Consider the following 11,083-nt stretch of genomic DNA (forward strand, 5'->3'; position numbering starts at 1 on the left):
GCTGTTTGTCTTTTATAGTTCCGATTTTTTCGAGTGCGCACTTCTTGTTCCTGCAGGATATATATCTCTGTGAGAGTTTGGTTCCTTTAGCCAAACTCTCACAGAGATATACACTCACCTAAAGAATTATTAGGAACGCCTGTTCTATTTCTCATTAATGCAATTATCTAGTCAACCAATCACATGGCAGTTGCTTCAATGCATTTAGGGGTGTGGTCCTGGTCAAGACATTCTCCTGAACTCCAAACTGAATGTCAGAATGGGAAAGAAAGGTGATTTAAGCAATTTTGAGCGTGGCATGGTTGTTGGTGCCAGACAGGCCGGTCTGAGTATTTCACAATCTGCTCAGTTATTGGGATTTTCACGCACAACCATTTCTAGGGTTTACAAAGAATGGTGTGAAAAGGGAAAAACATCCAGTATGCGGCAGTCCTGTGGGCAAAAATGCCTTGTGGATGCTAGAGGTCAGAGGAGAATGGGCCGACTGAATCAAGCTGATAGAAGAGCAACGTTGACTGAAATAACCACTCGTTACAACCGAGGTATGCAGCAAAGCATTTGTGAAGCCACAACACGCACAACCTTGAGGCGGATGGGCTACAACAGCAGAAGACCCCACCGGGTACCACTCATCTCCACTACAAATAGGAAAAAGAGGCTACAATTTGCACGAGCTCACCAAAATTGTACTGTTGAAGACTGGAAAAATGTTGCCTGGTCTGATGAGTCTCGATTTCTGTTGAGACATTCAAATGGTAGAGTCCGAATTTGGCGTAAACAGAATGAGAACATTTATCCATCCTCTGATGGTTACTTCCAGCAGGATAATGCACCATGTCACAAAGCTCGAATAATTTCAAATTGGTTTCTTGAACATGACAATGAGTTCACTGTACTAAAATGGCCCCCACAGTCACCAGATCTCAACCGAATAGAGCATCTTTGGGATGTGGTGGAATGGGAGCTTAGTGCCCTTGATGTGCATCCCTCAAATCTCCATCAACTGTAAGATGCTATCCTATCAATATGGGCCGACATTTCTAAAGAATGCTATCAGCACCTTGTTGAATCAATGCCACGTAGAATTAGGGCAGTTCTGAAGGCAAAAGGGGGTCCAACACCGTATTAGTATGGTGTTCCTAATAATTCTTTAGGTGAGTGTATATCCTGCAGGAAGAAGAAGTGCGCACTTGAAAAAAATCGGAACTATAAAAGACAAACAGCATAACTTCGTCTTTTCTTCAGCATCTATCTCGTAGAGAAAACACGTGACCACAAACCACCACGTGGGACGCCGACATTTGAGCGCCACAATAACACAGAACGAAAGAAAGAAAAAAAGCTCCTGGTTTGGGTGAGTAGCTGTACTGCGGGAGGGACACCCCTGCAGTAAGCACCATCAAGTCTTATATAAATAGAAACAATCGATCATCTAGTCATTCGCAAGAAAAATCGCATTGACAATTCGAAAGATACTTATCGATCACAGCTACATAGCCAGATTATTTCACTCGAAAATAACCGATATTTCAGTGGATTAAGTCAAAGCTATTAATTCTGGACTATTATATATTCTGCAGATCACTATAACCATTGCAACTACGCATTTTTTGTATGGAACTTTGAATTGACTCACCAGTAATTTTGATAAGGACATATAGATAATACATATTTTGGATGGCAATTGCATGTCTAAGTCTCATTCGAAATTTATCTGAATATTTTCATAATTTATGCCAATTGATTATATATTTTTTATGTCGTATGCTAATTGACTATATTTTTTATGTCATATATTTTTGACTATTGTTTATTTCTATTATCTACTAAATTTTACAACATTTTTAATAATTTCAATAAATGTGTTATATATGTGTGAAATACAGATGGTGAGTGCCTGCTGATTAATATACAATTGTTCAATTCAAGAGATTAGGTGAAACGCTTACAGCAGGGCACCATTACCAGAGTGACAAGTAAGGTGAGCCACTATATTCTACATAATTCCAATAATGTAATTTGGCCTCCCTTTCAGAGGTAGGAAAACATTCCCCTATTTTCTTTTATAGCGATGGTCTATTTTCTTTGATGGCTATCCAGTAATCATCAGACTGCTTTATGTCAATGATACATCTGTGTGTAAGCAAGCAAGCAAGCATATAGGTCATCATTCTGGCCAGCCTGCCTGAGGAGTCAGTTCTTTCTGACTCTGCCCTGTACTGAGACGATTGGGTGTCATGTCCGGTGTCACCGTAATCATCACAGTCCACCTCAGACTACTCTTTGTGGGTCCCCAACAGCTATGGGAGAGACAGCAAGATGTGTTAGCTGTTGTACTTCCACCATTGTCCCTTGCTGCATGAGCATCTGTTCTAAGATACCTGTAAATATAAGGGGGATGAGATAATTCATGCCACAGCTGTCCCTACTGACAAACTTTTTGGCCTCTTCAAAGGATTTCAGCACCTGAAAGGTGTCTCGGGTGAGCCGCCACTGCCTGGCCTCAAAACAACACATGCTCCCTGCTGAAGTGGTCTGGTGCATGACATAAAACATTCACGGCTTTCCACTGCTCGTACAGATGTTCGAGCATGTACAAAGTTGAGTTCCAGCGGTTTGGAATGTCATGGATTAAGCTCTGTAATGGTAGACCGGTATGTTGCTGCAAGTCTAAGAGAGCGTTCTTGCCACATAACAATGGCTAAATTGTGTTGACCGTCTCCTGGACATTGTCAGCACCTTGCGCAAGACACTGTACTTTTTTATAAAGCATTGCACGACTAAGTTAATGATGTGCATCTTGCATGGAACATGTGTTATTTCCCCCAGTTTCAATGTATCCATTATACTGTCACTATTGCCGCTGACCACCTTGTCCAGTTGGAGTTGGTAGGGTTACAGCCATCGGAAAGTTTACTGCTTAATGTACTTTATCTGTAAAGAATAAATCAAGGCAACTGGACTTACTGTAGATTTCTTGAAAACGTTTCACTCGTTCTTCCAACGAGCTTTCTCAATTCTGAGTGACTGTACAAGAATTCTCTGGGAATAAATATGTAACTAAATCAACATCTGGTAATTATACCCAGCATGGGGTCAGAGGTCATTATACCCAGCATGGGTCAAAGGTGTTTATTACATTTTCCTAATTGGAGTCAGTAGGTGATAATGACCTCCCAGAAAAAGGTGTCAAGACAGCATTGTATGTGGCAGACAATAGATGTCTAACCCCCCCACCTCTATTCAAGCTTGGCTTCTCCATTTTTACGTAGATGGCCTCCTTCACACCTCATTTGTACCAATCGGCCTCCTTATCCAAAACACGTACTTGACTGTCTTAAAGGTGTGACCTGTTTCTTTTAGATGTAAGTACACAGCTGAATCTTGACCAGAGGTTTTGGCTCTTCTATGCTGAGCCATACGCTGATGTAGTTGTTGTTTTGTTTCGCCGATATACCGTTCTGAGCATTCCTCATTACACTGGACTGCGTACACAATGTTGTCCATCTTGTCTTTAGGCGTTGAAACAAACTATCAGTCAGCTGGAAGAGGACCTGACTTTGCAGCTACCCACTGAAACGTGGAGGGAAGTAGCCGATTTTACAGTACATGCACAGCTAGCTCAGCACACTATGAGCAAGGAGAGGCAGAAGAACAAGTTCTGAATTTTGTTATCCCAAACTGCAAACAGCCATACCAGTGAGGAACTTACATGGAGGCGAAAGGAGGAAACAAAGACAGTGCAAAACAAAGAGAAATGGGTGCAGAATCTTTTAGACCGGGTTCTCACCCAGCCTGAGATGGATGTCCTTGCTAAAGGGTTGAATTTTGCAATCACACCAAGAACCATACGAATAGTTGATATTATTGCCACTGAAGCCTCAATCCACAACAACAAAGTACCACAGGGTGAGGCTGAACAACTTCGCCTTAAAGTGTCTGCAGCTCTGGCCAGTGCCAAACCACCTCCTTCAAACTTGACTAGAGAAGAAAGGAAGGTGGTTACATCGCTGAAGAAAGACACAAACATCACCATCCTGCCTGCGGATTAAGTAAGATGCCCGGTTGTACTTAATACATCTGACTACGATGCCAAGGTGACCACACTCCTGGATGATAACAACACATATGAGGCCCTAAGACGAGACCTAACCAGTTGCTACAAGAAGAAGGTTTTAGAACTACTACAACAACTAGAAAAGGACAAAATCATTGATCGGGCTATGTATCATCGCCTCTACCCTGGGGAAGCCCCTCCATGTATTTATGAACTTCCTAAGATACATAAGGATGGGACCCCTCTCAGGCCAATTGTCAGCAGCATTAACTCTGTGACCTACAATGTGGCAAAATATTTAGCCAGAATCCTAGTGCCCTTGGTTGGAAACACACAACATCACATACAGAACTCTCAGGATTTCACCACCAAAATCCAGAACTTGGTATTGGGCACAGAAGAAACAATGGTCTCCTATGATGTTGCATCCCTCTTCACCTGCATACCCACTACAGAGGCAATTGAAACAGTCAGGAAACAGTTGCTACTACAACACCTTAGGCTGCAGGACAGAACTTAGCCCAGACCAAGTGTGTGCCTTACTGGACCTTTGTCTGACTACCACCTACTTCAAGTATAAGGACAAGTTCTACAAGCAAAAACATGGCTGTGCTATGGGATCGCCAGTCTCACTTATTGTAGCGAACCTGTATATGGAGGAAGTAGAAAGGAAAGCCCTGACCACTTTCAAGGGAATTACACCGAGTCATTGGTTCAGATATGTGGATGACACTTGGGTTAAAATTCATAAACAAGAGTTACAGGCTTTCACCGACCACATCAACTCAGTGGATCATAACATCATCAATTTCACGCGGGAAGATATGCAGAACAACAAACTGCCGTTTCTGGACTGTCTTATAACAGTGGAAGAGGGAAGGAAGCTGGGAATAGAGGTCTATCGAAAACCAACACACACAGACCAGTACCTGCTATTTGATTCCCACCATCCTCTAGACCACAAACTGGGAGTCATCCAGACTCTACACCACCAGGCAGAGAAAATCCCCACCAGCACAGAGGCCAAGGCGAAGGAATTCAAACACCTCAGAGGGGCACTTAAAACCTGTGGGTATCCAGATTTGGCTTTTGTCAAAACAGAAGGAAGGAGAAGAAAGAGCACTACCAGTGAGGGTGAGAAGCATGACAGACGCAAGAATATGGTTATCCCATATGTAGCTGGGGTGTCTGAGAAACTCAAAAGGATTTTTAATAAACATCATATCCCTGTCTGCTTTAAACCCAGCAACACACTGAGGCAACAACTGGTTCACCCAAAAGACCCAACGCCTAAACACAAGATGGACAACATTGTGTACGCAGTCCAGTGTAATGAGGAATGCTCAGAACTGTATATCGGCGAAACAAAACAGCAACTGCATCAGCGTATGGCTCAGCATAAAAGGGCCAAAACCTCTGGTCAAGATTCAGCCGTGTACTTACATCTAAAAGAAACAGGTCACACCTTTGAAGACAGTCAAGTACGTGTTTTGGATAAGGAGGCCGATTGGTACAAACGAGGTGTGAATCAGGCCATCTACGTAAAAATGGAGAAGCCAAGCTTGAATAGAGGCGGGGGGGTTAGACATCTATTGTCTGCCACACACAATGCTGTCTTGACACCTTTTTCTGGGAGGTCATTATCCCCTACTGACTCCAATTAGGATAATGATAAAGTAAACTCCAGCAAATAATTGCGTTGGTATTCTTGGTATTTATTGTAACGCGGCAAAATAACACTTTGTGACGTTTCGGCTAGGTATCCTTTATCAAACAAAAGCCACTCTGGAGGAAGGAGCCAGTTAGTGCTGCGCTGAGGGAGTGTGTAGCGCTCCTATCCACCGCATGCAGGGTCATGCTACACACTCCCTCAGCGCAGCACTAACTGGCTCCTTCCTCCAGAGCGGCTTTTGTTTGATAAAGGCTACCTAGCCGAAACGTCACAAAGTGTTATTTTGCCGCGTTACAATAAATACCAAGAATACCACCACAATTATTTGCTGGAGTTTACTTTATCATATATGACGGGGTGGGATCCCGACTCCATGCAGCATCACCTAGTGTGCCATACTGGTTTACTACTTCTCCAATTAGGATAATGGAATCAACACCTTTGAACCCATGCTGGGTATAATGACCTCTGACCCCATGCTGGGTATAATTACCAGATGTTGATTCAGTTACATATTTATTCCCAGAGAATTCTTGTACAGTCACTCAGAATTGAGAAAGCTCGCTGGAAGAACGAGTGAAACGTTTTCAAGAAATCTACAGTAAGTCCAATTGCCTTGATTTATTCTTTACAGATATACCATGACCTGGATTAATGAGAACCTTCACAGACTTGATGTACTTTAGCAACTGCTTGCCTGTGTGGCTACTCTAACCCAGGCTGATCAGCTCCAACAACACATGGCAACACTTGACTTGACACATGTGATAGGAAGAATGGGGAGTGGGTGTGACGCTGTGCCCTGGTATTTTGGGAACAGGAGGGTGTACATGGAGGATGAGGTGGATAAGTGCCTGATGTGAGAGACAGGCCAACTCAATTGTGGAAGAGTCAAATGGATCTGGCCTTGTTGCTAGGGTTCTGCCTCCCTGCCGTAGCAAAAAATTATTGACCCAGTAGACCGTGAAAGACATGTACTGTTCCTGTTCGTAACAGCTGCTTCAGATGTCCACCGTGTCGTGCACCTTGCTGCAAGTCGGCAATTGCAAGGGGTGGTTTACGTTCTTCACCATGAGACAGTACGAGGCAGGGATGGCTTTTTGGGAGAAATATTGCTAACTAGGTAACTTCCAGCAGCGCTAAGCTTATACCATCAGCTCCCTAAAGACAGCAGACTAAATGATACGGCAACTGCACAGCCACAAAATTACTGCTTGAGGGTGATATACCAGCTTCAACTAGCAACTGATTGAGGCTTGCCATATATCAGCTTCCACAAAGTAGTGATAGAGGTTTTCCATATACCTGCCGTCTCTCAGTGCGCCTGCGCAGATTGAAGATAGGTACGGCCGCGGCGCAGGCGCCAGATTTTGAATGCTAACAGGCAGGGCCAGCAGAGAACGATTCCGTTCCCTGGCCCTGTCAATCACAATGCGGAGGGGGCGTCATTAGGGTCGGAGGATGCGGCTGCTACCAGCAAGTAGCCGCCCTACTTGCTGGTAGCAAGGTAATTTGCATATTTTAAAAATCGCTTTTTAGCAAATTCTACTGAACAGAAATGATTATTTAACTTATGTATGCATAAATCGCAGTGTAGGGATTATTAGTAAACAAAAAAAAAAACGGTTTAGTGGGCTGACAGAAGCCCTTTAACGTGTCAGCTGCTGACAATAGTGTTGCCATCTGCAGCCTATGCTGTCAACGAATAAGTTGCGGTAACACTCACCTAGGGATTACCGCCTTAAGAAGGCACCTGGCTTTCCATCACGAGCCCAGTGGGAGCACGCCGTCAGAACCCACAAAGCCACACTCCCGGCTCTCCACGTCCTGCCTCTTCTCCTTCTCCTCTCTCCTCCTATTTGTCCTCCACTCCACCTTCCACCGTGCCGTCGTCGTGTTCATCTGGCACAAGGCAGGCTTCCGTGGCCCAAATGTTTGAGTGTAAAAAAATGATGATGCCGGATAATCCTCTTGCCCAACTGCTGACCGCTGGCTTGTCGCAACTGCTAGCCCGCCAACTACTGCCATATAAATTGGTGGACTCGGAGGCATTTCGAAAAGTTGCGGCAATTGGCCCACCGCAATGGAAGGTCCCCGGAAGGAAATATTTCTCCCAGAAGGGCAGCTCTGACTAATATGGCCAAGTTCAGCGGCAAGTTAATATATCTCTGGCACACAGTGTTGGTGCCAAGATACATCGGACCACAGACACGTGGTCTAGCAAACACAGGCAGGAAAGGTACATAACTTTTACTGCCCACTGGGTGAATCTTCTGACGGCCATCAAGCATGTAACCTGTGGCACCCATGTGGATTTGGTGTTACCGCCAGAAATTGCATGCAGGCCTGCCTCTTCTTCTCCTCCTCCTCCTACTCCATCCTCCGTCTCCTCCTCTGCTGACTCCTCCTCCTTTTCCACTGTTACCGCTTCTTCCGCTGCACCCCCCCCAACCTCCCCAGAACCTATTCGACGGGCCAGGTGAGATGTTGCCATACTGTGCTGCAGCTGTTGTGCTTAAAAGCCAAGAGCCACACCAGTCCAGCAGTGCTTTCAGCTCTGCGGTCATAGGCCAATCAGTGGCTAACCCTGCTCAATTTGACAGTTGGTAAAGTGGTGTGCGACAACCGTGCTAATCTGCGATGAAACAGGGCAAAATGACACACATGTCGTGCATGGCACACATCCTGAACTTAGTCATGCAGCAATTCGTTGCCAAATACCCCGGGGTCCAAGACATCTTGCGGCAGGCCAGGAAAATCTCTGGCCATTTTAGAAGATCTTACACGGCCACGGCTCGCCTTTCTGATGCTCAGCGGTGACACCACTTGCCAGTCAGACATCTGATTTGTGACTGCCCGATGCGCTGGAACTCCACCTTGTACAGTATATGCTTGATAGGCTGCTCCAGCAGAAACGTGCCGTTAACGACTACCTGTACGAACTCTGCGGCAGGACAGGTTCTGGGGAGCTTGGTTTCTTTTCACTGTGCCAGTGGCTGCTCATGCGCGACGCATGTAGACTTCTACGGCCATTTGATGAGAGGTGCACTATGGATTGTAAAACATGCATTGTACACTTGTATTAAGATTGTTTTCCCCCACATCAACACTTGAACTGTCTGCATTAGCCCTCTCCCAGATTTCGCCTACTAGTTCAGGTGTTTTCACTCAGAGTTTTAACAATATTCTCTGGATTGTAAAACATGTGTTGTATGCTTGTATTGTTAGTTTTGCACCCCCAAACCAACACTTGAACTGTCTGGAGTTGCCCTGTCCTAGATTTTGGCCACAAGTTTCATTAATCAGAGAGTTAAAATGCTACCCTCTGGATTGTAAAACATGCGCTGCACACTTGTATTGCGGTTGTGCAGGGTAGGCAGTTTGATTTGTGTGTACAGTGTAATTTACATTCAGATTCACTGGTAGAAAAATGGCGATATGGCTTTTATTAAATTTTACAATGCATCTGTTTAAAAAAAACAATACAGATAGGGTGCACAGATGCTGTTATTGCTGTAAATGCTTCTGCTACAATGCAACATATTTAGCATGGATGGCTATGGTGCACTGAATCAAAATAATGCTAAATGTACTTGGATAAAGCTCGCAATAAGCCTAAAGAAACTTCAGGTTTGGTAAAAAAAAACAAAAAAAAAAAACTGTCTTTCTGTTCAAATGAGAAAGAAAAAATAAATGTTTTTGCAGGTGGCTGCGTTTGAGGTTCTGCAGCAGCTGTGTTATAAGGCAGTAACTGCAGGTAGAAGGCACTGCCTGTGCCAGGCATATCCAGCCTCAGCTCCTTACTCCTTGGCTGAAAGCTTTCTCTGCCCTACCCTTCCTTTTTCTAGTGTTTCCCTTCACTGTCCCTGACACTAGAATAGAAGCTTGATTGTTACTGTATACTGTCCCTAAGATTGTCTTCTGCCAGAGACACATGTAAGCATTCATTCTTCTTCCTACCTCGTGGTTTTTCCCGCCAACATGTGCAGTAAAATGGTAATGCACACCATTTTACTAGATTCGTCCTGAGCGAACCTTGCGGATAAATGTTTGGGAAAGTTCGTTACGAACCCAAACTGATTTGTTACAAACTGATTTGCTCATCTCTAGTTTCAATGTCTGTGGGGTAGTAGAAAACAGATGAGCGTTGTACTTGGCAGTCTTTATCTGTACCATAGGATTTGAATGAAACGGCACACTCATGCTTGACTGCTGCTCCATTTAGACTCCCCCACAATGCAATTATGTGGTGAATGGGAATGTGGGTATGGAAAACAATATTAGTCATCGTTGGATGTCCCAAGGGTGGGTTGTCCAGCAATCAGACACTTGTAACCCATTATATGAATTGGTTATAAATGCCTACTGTGGGTAAAACCTTTAACCCTTTCTCTGCCAAGGAAATACATTATATGTTCTTGCAGGGTGGCAATTTAGTAGCCAATAACATACAGTACATAGAGTGAGTTAAAAGGGGGTCTCAGTGAAAGCTGCATATACCTGCAACTTATAGTGGCTAGAGTCTTAATCTGAAATTATCACCTTAAAAACAAGACCTGGCATTAATCTCTAGCTGTTATGCAGCCTGAGGTATCCAGGGCAGAAAGCAGCCTTCCCCTTCAGCAGGCTGAGATTTAAGCCATGGGACTGGGAAGGGGGGGGGGGGGGGGGGGGCAATGAGGGATGTGCTGACAGGATGCACAGGGAGAGACATACATTGTATATGTCATTGAGGGAGGATAACTCGTGTTATGACATGTTATCTGCATGTTATCAACTCCCTTCACACATCAATCAGTAAGCATACTTGCTCTCTGTCACACATGGAGGTGTTTTTTTTTCTAGAAAAGGAGTAAGCAGTTGAATGCTTGGTTATCTAATTACCTCTCGGTGCCTAATTAGGCTGTTTATTGAAGTCATGACCTAGACGTTTATCAGCCTCTGAATCATGGCGCCAAATAAGTCACAGTAAACACACCACAAACATATAAGCATCAATAAAGTTCACTTTTTACACTGTACCTATCCTGTCGATATATTTTTAATGTAGAATATGCTGATTGCTTCTCTAGTGATACCTGTTACACACTGCAATAATATTGATTATCACTAGAGAGAAATATTTAATACACTGCTGACAGATGAAAAATATATTTTCACTCATTCACTGCCACCATAAACAATAGTTTCCAATTACTGTAGGTTTGAAACAAACAAAAAAAGGTTCAGATGTGTGTAATACAGGGGCTTTTTTGTGCCCATATCATGGTTGCAACCTTAAGTTACATGTCACCCCGTATAAGTAGTCTTTTTTTATCTCCTTCCCAATAAATATACCTCCACAGCAATTATAG

General features: G+C 43.9%; 1 pseudogene; it reads left to right on the forward strand.

The window, feature by feature from the left end:
- The first annotated feature begins 2,591 nt into the window (after window positions 1-2,591).
- LOC120993884 lies at window positions 2,592-9,008 on the forward strand (annotated as a pseudogene).
- Window positions 9,009-11,083: the final 2,075 nt, after the last annotated feature.

The sequence above is a fragment of the Bufo bufo genome, chromosome 3, assembly GCF_905171765.1.
Source record: "Bufo bufo chromosome 3, aBufBuf1.1, whole genome shotgun sequence".
Classification (NCBI taxonomy): Eukaryota; Metazoa; Chordata; class Amphibia; order Anura; family Bufonidae; genus Bufo; species Bufo bufo.